Source organism: Arachis hypogaea, chromosome 18 (genome assembly GCF_003086295.3).
Source record: "Arachis hypogaea cultivar Tifrunner chromosome 18, arahy.Tifrunner.gnm2.J5K5, whole genome shotgun sequence".
Taxonomy (NCBI): domain Eukaryota; kingdom Viridiplantae; phylum Streptophyta; class Magnoliopsida; order Fabales; family Fabaceae; genus Arachis; species Arachis hypogaea.
This window is the reverse complement of record NC_092053.1, coordinates 16,323,689-16,336,663: the sequence shown is the minus strand read 5'-3', so window position 1 is coordinate 16,336,663 and position 12,975 is coordinate 16,323,689.

Below are 12,975 nucleotides of genomic sequence, written 5' to 3'. Positions count from 1 at the left end.
CGACCTGCCCACCGTCCCGTAACACAAGCACTACCCGCCCTGTTAGAACCTGCGGGTAGTTTACAGTACCCGAACCCGCACTTGCGGGTACCCACCCTACCCCTACCCACCCTATAAAAATTAAATATTTTAATTTTTACATATTCTTATCTAAATTAAAACAAAGATTTAAAATTCATAAATAAATTAAAATACAAACATAAAATTCATACAATGTCATTAGCTCAAATAACTTGAAATTAAAAAAAAAAGTGTTAGATCACTACAAATTTAACACCATAATAAAGAAATTACAATATTAGATATAAAGGAATCTTCAACCCTTATTCTTGATCACTTTCAACATCTTCATCATCATTGAAAGTTTGCAAATCAAGATTTAAACCTGAAAATCAAAAGATGTAACAATTATCAAATTAATTGGTACTATGTAAAAAACTAACATAAATGAAGATTAATCAATATATCACCTTTACTTCCCAAAGGTGCCCACAACCAACTTTGGCCACACATCAAAGCTTCAATTATGTCTTGTTTGAACTTTGCGCGATGAGGAGAAATTACACGACCACTTGTACTAAAAGCAGATTCAGAGGCAACAGTGGACACCGAAATAGCATATATATCCTTAGCTATTTTTGCAAGAACTTTAAATTTCATCTTATTGTTCTTCTACCATTTCAAAACATTAAAATTAGGATCATTTGGAGGATGAATTTCCTCTTCAAGATAATGATCAAACTTAACATTCACATATGAACTCCTTATCATTTTTCTTCTTTTAAAATACACCATATAATCATCACTCCCAAATAGACTTGCACTTCCACTTTCATTAACTTCTTTTGTACCAACACCAACACCGATATGTGACACATCAGAACTCATTTTTTAAGTGTATTCATTAACCAACTCATTACACAACTGATGAATTCTATCAACTTGCTTGGAGCATTCTGTTGGATCTGGATACATTTTTTCAAATTGGAACTCAACCCCAACCATCTTGTACCTAGGGTCTAAAAAAACAGCAACACCCATAATACCATAAATTTCATCCCAATACTTTTCAAATTTCTTCTTCATTTTAGATGCCATATTAGCAATTAACGGATTAGTAGAAATTTTTTATTCATCCAATGACACTTTTATTTTACAAACCAGAGTAAAATAAAGATTAGCAGTCGAAAATTTAGACCCAGAAAATAGTTGAGTAACATCATAAAACAACTTCAACTTATCACAAATTTCCTTCTCAAGTTCCCACTCCTCATTACTTGGCACAGTTTTATATTGGGGTTCCTTCTGCCTTAACCTAGGAAAAACAGCTTTATACAACAAAGCAGTTTCTAACATCAAATAAGTTGAGTTCCATCTAGTTGGGCAATCAAGAACTAATTTCTTAGTAAATGAGATCGCTGTTTTAGCACACCAACTCAAAAAAGTTTCGTTCCTTTTATGTGTTGCAGTCCAATACAATACACTACTACGAATCTTTTCTATACTTTCCTTAACAATACTTAAGCCATCTTTCACAATCAAATTCAAGATATGAGCATAACAACGCAATTGCAACAATTTACCCCCCTCCCAACATCAAGAATGAAAAATCTAAACGCCCCAACAGTCCATCTATCATAGCATCATTAGTAGAACAGTTTTCCAATGTAACAGTGGACAATTTTCTAAATGTTCCATTCTAACAATATTTTCATCAACGTTTCAGTGAGAACTTCACTTGTATGAGGACAAGGAATATAGCAAAAGCTGAAAAGATTAACAAACATGCATGCATTTTTAGATTAACGAAACTCAACATATGAAAACAACACAATGTATAGAAGTTTTTAAAATTTTTTAAGTACCTCAATAGGCGTATATGCAACTTCCACGAACTATCAATATAGTGAGTCGTGACAACTATGTATCCTTTTTCTTGGTTGGAAGTCTACATGTCGCTAGTTATTGCAACTCTACTATCATTTTCATCTAGTTGAAGAGTTAACTTCCGCTTCTCGTCCCCATACATCTTCAAGATGTCTTTTCTGACAGTGTCGGTTGCATTGAAGCAAAAGCTCGTCTCAATCCATGATGGTCCACACAACTCATAGGATACTCATGCAAAACAATCATTTCAGCAACATATTTTCTTGTGAATGAAGGATCAAACACAAAGCCATCTTCATTCCCTTTTTGCTTTTGTGATTGTTTTGACAATGATTCAACAATTGATGATTGCCTAGAGTTGGCCACTTTTATTCTCTTACAATATCGATCCACATGGTTCCTCAATGACTTGGTACCATTCCTCGGATTTGCATTAAGCACAGTCTTGCAAAACTTGCATTTCGCCTTCCATTCCCCTTCAACTTTCAACCGATCAAAATACTCCCAATAAGCACTCTTAACATGAGTCTTATTGTCACCTTCATTAGGAGTTGATCCTTCTAGAGTTGAGACATTATCCGTTGCTTGTGGAGTTTCTGAAGTTGGATTAGCATTACTTTGAACTTCAATTTCATCCTCATTAGGAGCAACACTGTTATCCAATGTGTCTTCTCTAGCATTACTAGCTATGAAGTAATTTGAAAATACCTATATCAATAAAATTAAAATTACTGAGGGTATAAAATTAACATAAATCATATCATAAATACATAAAGATCAGAATGCATAAATGAAAGAGTAGAAGCACAAATTTTCAGTCCTTTATTTCAAAACAGTTTTACATAAAGAATCACGGTAAAATGATTGGAAGTTTAAGCCACTAAGGTAAGTAAACACAAAATGAAGTGCACTAAAAATCATAATAAGCCACATAAACCACCTGACATAGTGCTTGAACTATTGATGAGCGGATAATTTATACGCTTTTTGGCACTGTTTTTAGTATGTTTTCAATGTAATTTAGTTAGTTTTTATTATATTTCTATTAGTTTTTAATTAAAAATCACATTTCTGGACTTTACTATGAGTTTGTGTATTTTTCTGTAATTTCAGGTATTTTCTGGCTGAAATTGAGGGAGCTGAGCAAAAATCTGATTCAGGATGAAAAAGGACTGCTGATGCTGTTGGATTCTGACCTCCCTGCACTCGAAATAGATTTTCTGGAGCTACAGAACTCCAATTGGCGCGCTCTTAATTGCGTTGGAAAGTACACATCCAGGGCTTTCCAGAAATATATAATAGTCCATACTTTGCTCAAGGATAGACGACGTAAACTGGCGTTCGACGCCAGTTCCATGTTGCAGTCTGGCGTCAAACGCCAGAAACAGGTTACAAATGGGAGTTGAACGCCAGAAACAGGTTACAACCTGGCGTTCAACTCCAGAAACAGCCTAGGCACGTGAGAAGCTTAAGTCTCAGCCCCAACACACACCAAGTGGGCCCCAGAAGTGGATTTCTGCACCAACTATCTTAGTTTATTCATTTTCTGTAAACCTAGGTTACTAGTTTAGTATTTAAACAACTTTTACAGATTTATTTTGCACCTCATGACATTTGAGATCTGAACTTTGTACTCTTTGACGGTATGAGTCTCTAAACTCCATTGTTGGGGGTGAGGAGCTCTGCTGTGTTTCGATGAATTAATGCAACTATTTCTGTTTTCTATTCAAACACGCTTGTTTCTATCTAAGATGTTCATTCGCACTTCAATATGATGGATGTGATGATCCGTGACAGTCATCACCATTCTCAACCTATGAACGCGTGCCTGACAACTACCTCCATTCTACCTTCGATTGAATGAATATCTCTTGGATTCCTTAATCAGAATCTTCGTGGTATAAGCTAGAATCCATTGGCAGCATTCTTGAGAATCCAGAAAGTCTAAACCTTGTCTATGGTATTCCGAGTAGGATTCAGGGATTGAATGACTGTGACGAGCTTCAAACTCGCGAGTGTTGGGCGTAGTGACAGACGCAAAAGGATCAATGGATCCTATTCTGACATGATCGAGAACCGACAGATGATTAGCCATGCGGTGACAGCGCACCTGGACCTTTTTCACTGAGAGGACGGATGGTAGCCATTGACAACGGTGATCCACCAACACACAGCTTGCCATAGGAGGAACCTTGCGTGCGTGAAGAAGAAGACAGGGAGAAAGCAGAGATTCAGAAGACAAAGCATCTCCAAAACTCCAACATATTCTCCATTACTGCAGAACAAGTATTTATTTCATGCTCTTTTATTCTTCGCAATTCAAACTGATAACTATAATTGATATCCTGACTAAGAGTTACAAGATAACCATAGATTGCTTCAAGCCAACAATCTCCGTGGGATTCGACCCTTACTCACGTAAGGTATTACTTGGACGACCCAGTGCACTTGCTGGTTAGTGGTACGAGTTGTGAAAAGTGTGATTTACAATTCGTGCACCAAGTTTTTGGCGCCGTTGCCGGGGATTGTTCGAGTTTGAACAACTGACGGTTCATCCTGTTACTTAGATTAGGAAGATTTTGTCTTTTGGGTCAGAGTCTTTTACTTTCTTTTCAAAAAAAAAATTCTTTCAAAAAAATTTTTATTTTTCTTTATTAATATGTGATTTATCTTTGAGTCTTTTATTATTGTTCTTGTTAAAATTTTAGAATCCTTATTTTCTTTTTCAAAAGTTTTTTGAAATTTTATTTTTTTTACTAATAATTGAGTTTTTCTGTTTGAGTTTAGTTTTATATTTTAAGTTTGGTGTCAATTGCATATTTTATATTTTCCTTTAAATTTTCGAATTTGTGTTATTTGTTTTTCCTGGATCTTCAAGTTGTTCTTGTTTATTTTTCTTGTTTGATCTTTAGTTTTTCTTGTTCTGTTTCTTTTCTTGTGCTTTTTCAAAACATTAGTTTTCGAAAAATTTTATTCTTAGTTATAAAAAAAAAAACTTCTTTAAAACAAGTGTTACATTTACAGCTCAATTGGCTAGAGCGTTGGTTTATGTTCTTGGTAATTGGGTATCTTCTTTTTAAAATCTCTTTTTTCAAAAATAATTTTTCTTTGATTAAATCTTGTGCCAAACTTTAAGTTTGGTGTTTTCTTGTTAATCTTTCTATAATTTTCAAAAATTTTATTGAGGTTTTCTAAAAATTTTAAGTTTGGTGTTCTTTTTTCATGTTCTTGTTGTTCTTGTGAGTCTTCAAAGTGTTCTTGATTCTCCCTTGTGTTTTGATCTTAAAATTTTTAAGTTTGGTGTTCCTTGGTGTTTTTCCTCCAAAATTTTCGAAAACAAGGAGCATTAGATCTAAAAATTTTAAGTTGTGTGTTTTTTGTGTGTTTTTCTTTTTCATCATAAAATTCAAAAAAAATATCTTCTCTAACTATTTTTGAGCAAATATTTCGAAATTTTTTTTCAAAAAAATTCATATTTTTATTTTAAAATTTCTATTTTATCTTATCTTAGTTTTAAAAATTTCAAAATTCAAATTTCTTTCAAAAAAATCATATCTTTTTCAAAATTTTATCTTATCTTATTTCAAATTTTCAAATTCCAACTTTCAAATTTCAAATTTCAAATTTCAAATTTCAAATTTTAAATTTCAAATTTCAAATTTCAAATTTCAAATTTTAATTTTCAAATTTAAAATTTAAATTTTAAAACTTTTTAATTTAAATTCCTGATCTTCTCTTACCTAGCTTATCTTATCTTTTCTAATCTCAAATCTGAAAATTAAATCTTTTTCATATCTTTTCTTTTTTTATTTTATTTTATTTTCTTACAAGTATCTTTAATTTTAAGACATATCTTTTTCAAAACTTCCTAACCAATTTCTCTCTCTTCATTTTTTCGAAAATCCTCACACACATCTTTTTCAAATCTTTTTAATTAATTAATTTAGTTTTCAATTTTTTTATTTTATTTATTTCTTTTTCTTCTAATTTTTGAAAATATAGTGAATTTTTCATTTATTTTATTTTATTTAATTTTTATTTCGGTTTTCAAATATATATATATATATATATATATATATATATATATATTTGCAATCCGCATCATCTCCCTTTCTCCATCATGGGCATAAGTGGAAATGAACAGTCCAGAAGGACTCTGGGGTCATATGCTAACCCCACTACTGCTTCATATGGGAGTAGTATCTGTATACCCTCCATCGGAGTCAGTAGCTTTGAGTTGAATCCTCAGCTCATTATCATGGTGCAGCAAAGTTGCCAGTATTCCGGTCTTCCATAGGAAGAACCTACAGAGTTTCTGGCACAGTTTTTACAAATTGCTGATACAGTACATGATAAGAAAGTAGATCAGCATGTCTACAGATTATTTCTGTTTCCATTTGCTGTAAAAGACCAAGCTAAGAGGTGGTTAAATAACCAACCTAAGGCTAGCATAAGGACATGGAAACAGCTATCAGAAAAATTCCTGAATCAATACTTCCCTCCAAAACGGATGACACAGCTAAGGCTGGACATCCAAGGCTTTAAAAAGGAGATAATGAATCTCTTTATGATGCCTGGGAGAGATACAGAGAGATGCCAAGAAAATGTCCCTTTGAAATATTTTCAGAATGGGTGCAGTTAGACATCTTCTATTATGGGCTTACAGAGAAAGCTCAGATTTCTCTAGACCACTCAGCTGGTGGATCTATACACATGAGAAAGACAATTGAAGAGGCTCAAGAGCTTATTGATACAGTTGCCAGAAATCAACATCTGTACCTAAGCAGTGAATCTTCCATGAAAGAAGAGGCTAAAACAGTAACTGCTGAACTCAGTCCTGTAGAACAAATTACTGAATTCAATAAGCAATTAGACTTTCTAACAAAACAGCTGTCCGAATTCAAAGAGATACTACAAGACACAAGAATGGCTAATCTGAATATGGAAGTACAATTGAAGCAAACAGAACAACAGTTATCAAAACAAATAACAGAAGAGTGCCAAGCAGTTCAATTAAGAAGTGGAAAAACATTAAATACCTCACTTCAAGGCAGCAGGAAGCCAAGAAATGAACAACCGGCTATCCAAAATCCCTCTGAGGACAGTAAGAGCCCAGAGAGGAATAACTCTGGCGTTCAAATGCCAGAAACAGGCAAGGAGTTGGCGTCAAACGCCCAATGGAAGCTCAGTTCTAGCGTTCAAACGCCATGAATAAGTAAGGAGTTGGCGTCCAACGCCACTCTAGCTTCCAACCCTGGCTTTCAAATGCCAGTGAGGGATCAGACACCTGCAAGTGCTGATAATAAATCCCTCAAGAAGGCTTCTCAACCTGCCTCTGTAGGAAATAAACCTGCAGCAACTAAGGTTGAGGAATACAAAGCCAAGATGCCTTATCCTCAAAAACTCTGCAAAGAGGAGCAGGATAAGCAATTTGCCCGCTTTGCAGACTATCTCAGGACTCTTAAAATAAAGATTCTGTTCGCAGAGGCACTTGAGCAAATACCCTCTTATGCTAAGTTCATGAAAGATATCTTGAGTCATAAGAAGGATTGAAGAGAAACTGAAAGATTTCTTCTCACTGAAGAATGCAGTGCAGTCATTCTGAAAAGCTTTCCAGAAAAGCTTAAAGATCCCGGGAGCTTTATGATACCATGCATATTAGAGGGTAACTGCACCAAGACAGCTCTATGTGATCTTGGGGCAAGCATCAACCTAATTCCTGCATCAACTATCAGAAAGCTTGTCTTGACTGAAGAGGTCAAACCAACCCGGATCTGTCTTCAACTTGCTGATGGCTCCATTAAATATCCATCAGGCATAATTGAGGATATGATTGTCAAGGTTGGCCATTTGTCTTCCCTACTGACTTTGTAGTGCTGGAAATGGAGGAGCACAAGAGTGCAACTCTCATTCTAGGAAGACCATTCCTAGCAACTGGACGAACCCTCATTGACGTCCAAAAAGGGGAGATAACCTTGAGAGTCAATGAGGATGAGTTTAAGTTGAATGTTGTCAAAGCTATGCAATATCCAGACACATCAGACGACTGCCTGGGCATTGATATTATTGACTCCCTGGTGGAAGAGGTCAATATGACTGAGAGTCTCGAATCAGAGCTAGAGGACATTTTTAAAGATGTTCAGCCTGATCTGGAGGAACCAGAAGAAATAAAAGAACCTCTGAAAACTCCTCAGGAAGAGGAGAAACCTCCTAAACCCGAGCTCAAACCACTACCACCATCCCTGAAATATGCATTTCTGGGAGAAGGTGACACTTTTCCTGTAATCATAAGCTCTGCTTTAGGGCCACAGGAAGAGAAAGCATTAATTCAGGTGCTAAGGACACACAGGACAGCTCTTGGGTGGTCCATAAGTGATCTTAAGGGCATTAGCCCAGCCAGATGGATGTACAAGATCCTATTGGAGGATGATGCTAAGCCAGTGGTTCAACCACAGAGGCGGCTAAATCCCGCCATGAAGGAGGTGGTGCAGAAAGAGGTCACTAAGTTACTAGAGGCTGGGATTATCTATCCTATTTCTGATAGCCCCTGGGTGAGCCCTGTCCATGTTGTCCCTAAGAAGGGAGGAATGACAGTGGTTCATAATGAAAAGAATGAACTGGTTCCTACAAGAACAGTTACAGGGTGGCGTATGTGTATTGACTACAGAAGGCTCAATACAGCCACCAGGAAGGATCATTTTCCTTTACCATTCATAGACCAGATTCTAGAGAGACTAGCCGGTCATGAATATTACTGCTTTTTGGATGGCTATTCAGGTTACAACCAAATTGCAGTAGATCCTCAGGACCAAGAGAAAATAGCATTCACATGTCCTTCTGGAGTGTTTGCCTACAGAAGGATACCTTTTGGTCTGTGTAATGCACCTGCAACCTTTCAGAGGTGCATGCTCTCTATCTTCTCTGATATGGTAGAGAAGTTTCTGGAAGTCTTCATGGATGACTTTTCAGTATTTGGAGACTCATTCAGCTCCTGCCTTAACCATTTAGCACTTGTTCTGAAAGGATGCCAAGAGACCAACCTAGTTTTAAATTGGGAAAAATGTCATTTTATGGTGACTGAAGGGATTGTCCTTGGGCATAAAATTTCAAACAAGGGAATAGAGGTGGATCGAGCTAAAGTTGAAGTAATTGAAAAATTACCACCACCTGCCAATGTTAAGGCAATTAGAAGCTTTTTGGGGCATGCAGGATTCTATAGGAGGTTTATAAAGGATTTTTCAAAAATTGCAAAACATCTGAGTAATCTGCTAGCTGCTGACACGCTATTTGTGTTTGACACAAAGTGTCTGCAGGCGTTTGAGACCCTGAAAACTAAGCTGGTCACAGCACTTGTCATTTCTGCACCAGACTAGACATTACCATTCGAACTAATGTGTGATGCCAGTGACCATGCTATTGGTGCAATATTGGGACAGAGGCATAATAAGCTTCTGCACGTCATTCACTATGCTAGCCATATTTTGAATGACGCACAAAAGAATTACACAACCACAGAAAAAGAGCTGCTTGCAGTGGTTTATGCCATTGACAAGTTTAGATCATACTTAGTAGGATCAAAAGTGATTGTATACACTGACCATACTGCTCTTAAATATCTACTCACAAAGCAGGATTCAAAGCCCAGGCTCATAAGATGGGTGTTGCTTCTGCAAGAGTTTGATATAGAAATAAGAGACAAAAAAGAGACAGAGAATCAAGTACTGATCACCTGTCCCGGATAGAACCAGTAGCAGGAGCATCCCTCCCTCCTACTGAGATCTCTGAAACCTTTCCGGATGAGCAATTATTTGCTATTCAGGAAGCTCTGTGGTTTGCAGACATTGTAAACTATAAGACACAAGGTTCTCCTTCTGTAACCATGGAGAGGAAGTATGAAAAGCTTCTCTCACTGCAGAGTCAACCAAAGTCCCCACAGTCAAACCCTAAGTTTGGTGTTGGGGGGCCACAACCAAACTCTAAGTTTGGTGTTGAACCCCCACATTCAAACTCTAAGTTTGGTGTTGGGAGGTCCCAACATTGCTCTGAACAACTGTGAGGCTCCATGAGAGCTCACTGTCAAGCTATTGACACTAAAGAAGCACTTGTTGGGAGGCAACCCAATGTTAATTCATTATTTATTTTCTATTGTTATTTTATTTTTTAGGTTGATGATCATGTGGAGTCACAAAAACTACAAAAAAAAATCAAAAACAGGATGAAAAACAGCATTAAAAATAGCACACCCTGGAGGAGGAGCACTCTGGCGTTTAAACGCCAGAAACAAGCATCTGTCTGGTGTTTAATGCCAGAAACAAGCATCAACCTGGCGTTAAACGCCAGAAACAGGCTACATTTGGGCGTTTAACGCCAGAAACAAGCAGCAGTCTGGTGTTAAATGCCAGGATTGCATACAGAGGGCGTTTTGCATGCCTAATTGGAGCAGGAATGCTAAATCCTTGACCCCTTAGAATCTGTGGACCCCACAGGATCCCCATCTATCCCACCTCTTCTTCTTTTGCTCGAGGACGAGCAAACATTTTAAGTTTGGTGTGAAAAAAAGCATTGCTTTTTTTTTCCATAACCACTAATGCCTCAAGGGATGCACTTTCCTCCACAAAACTATTGGGAGAAAATCAACACTTTCCTAGGAGAATTAAGTTCCAACATGGGACAACTAAGGATGGAGCACCAAGAGCACTCCATCATCCTCCATGAGATTAGAGAAGATCAAAGAGCCATGAGGGAGGAGCAACAAAGGCAAGGAAGAGATATAGAGGAGCTCAAGAGCACCATTGGTTCTTCAAGAGGAAGAAGACGCCACCCTCACTAAGGTGGACCCGTTCCTTAATCTCCTTGTCTATTTACTTTTCTGTTTTTCGTTTATTATACTCTATGTTTATTCATGTTTTTGTCTTTCATGATCATTAGTATTTAAGTGTCTATGCCTTAAAGTTATGAATGTCCTATGAATCCATCACCTCTCTTAAATGAAAAATATTTTAATTAAAAAAGAACAAGAAGTACATGGTTTCGAATTCATCCTTGAAACTAGTTTAATTATTTTGATGTGGTGACAATACTTTTTGTTTTCTGAATGAATGCTTGAACAGTGCATATGTCTTTTGAAATTGTTGTTTATGAATGTTAAATATGTTGGCTCTTGAAAGAATGATGATCAGGAGAAATATTATTTGATAATCTGAAAAATCATAAAAATGATTCTTGAAGCAAGAAAAAGCAGTGAATACAGAAAGCTTGCAAAAAAAAAAAGAGAAGAAAAAGCAAGCAGAAAAAGTCAAAAGCTCTTTAAACCAAAAGGCAAGAGCAAAAAGCCAATAGCCCTTAAAACCAAAAGGCAAGGGTAAATAAAAAGGATCCAAGGCTTTGAGCATCAGTGGATAGGAGGGCCTAAAGGAATAAAATCCTGGCCTAAGCGGCTAAACCAAGCTGTCCCTAACCATGTGCTTGTGGCGTGAAGGTGTCAAGTGAAAACTTGAGACTGAGCGGTTAAAGTCAAGGTCCAAAGCAAAAGAAGAGTGTGCTTAAGAACCCTGGACACCTCTAATTAGGGACTTTAGCAAAGCTGAGTCACAATTTGAAAGGGTTCACCCAGTTATGTGTCTGTGGCATTTATGTATCTGGTGGTAATACTGGAAAACAAAGTGCTTAGGGCCACGGCCAAGACTCATAAAGTATATGTGTTCAAGAATCAACATACTGAACTAGGAGAATCAATAATACTATTTGAATTCTGAGTTCCTATAGATGCCAATCATTCTGAACCTCAATGGATAAAGCGAGATGCCAAAACTATTCAAGAGGCAAAAAGCTACAAGTCCTGCTCATCTGATTGGAGCTAAGTTTCATTGATATTTTGGAATTTATAGTATATTCTCTTCTTTTTATCCTATTTAATTTTCAGTTGCTTGGGGACAAGCAACAATTTAAGTTTGGTGTTGTGATGAGCGGATAATTTATACGCTTTTTGGCACTGTTTTTAGTATGTTTTCAATGTAATTTAGTTAGTTTTTATTATATTTCTATTAGTTTTTAATTAAAAATCACATTTCTAGACTTTACTATGAGTTTGTATGTTTTTCTATAATTTCAGGTATTTTCTGGCTGAAATTGAGGGTGCTGAGCAAAAATCTGATTCAGGATGAAAAAGGACTGCTGATGCTGTTGGATTCTGACCTCCCTGCACTCGAAATGGATTTTCTGGAGCTACAGAACTCCAATTGGCACGCTCTTAATTGCGTTGGAAAGTACACATCCAGGGCTTTCCAGAAATATATAATAGTCCATACTTTGCTCAAGGATAGACGACGTAAACTGGCGTTCGACACCAGTTCCATGTTGCAGTCTGGCGTCAAACGCCAGAAACAGGTTACAAATGGGAGTTGAACGCCAGAAACAGGTTACAACCTGGCGTTCAACTCCAGAAACAGCCTAGGCACGTGAGAAGCTTAAGTCTCAGCCCCAACATACACCAAGTGGGCCCCAGAAGTGAATTTCTGCACCAACTATCTTAGTTTATTCATTTTCTGTAAACCTAGGTTACTAGTTTAGTATTTAAACAACTTTTAGAGATTTATTTTGTACCTCGTGACATTTGAGATCTGAACTTTATACTCTTTGACGGCATGAGTCTCTAAACTCCATTGTTGGGGGTGAGGAGCTCTGCTGTGTTTCGATGAATTAATGCAACTATTTCTGTTTTCTATTCAAACACGCTTGTTTCTATCTAAGATGTTCATTCGCACTTCAATATGATGGATGTGATGATCCATGACAGTCATCACCATTCTTAACCTATGAACGCGTGCCTGAAAACTACCTCCGTTCTACCTTCGATTGAATGAATATCTCTTGGATTCCTTAATCAGAATCTTCGTGGTATAAGCTAGAATCCATTGGCAGCATTCTTGAGAATCCAGAAAGTCTAAACCTTGTCTATGGTATTCCGAGTAGGATTCAGGGATTGAATGACTGTGACGAGCTTCAAACTCGCGAGTATTGGGCGTAGTGACAGACGCAAAAGGATCAATGGATCCTATTCTGACATGATCGAGAACCGACAGATGATTA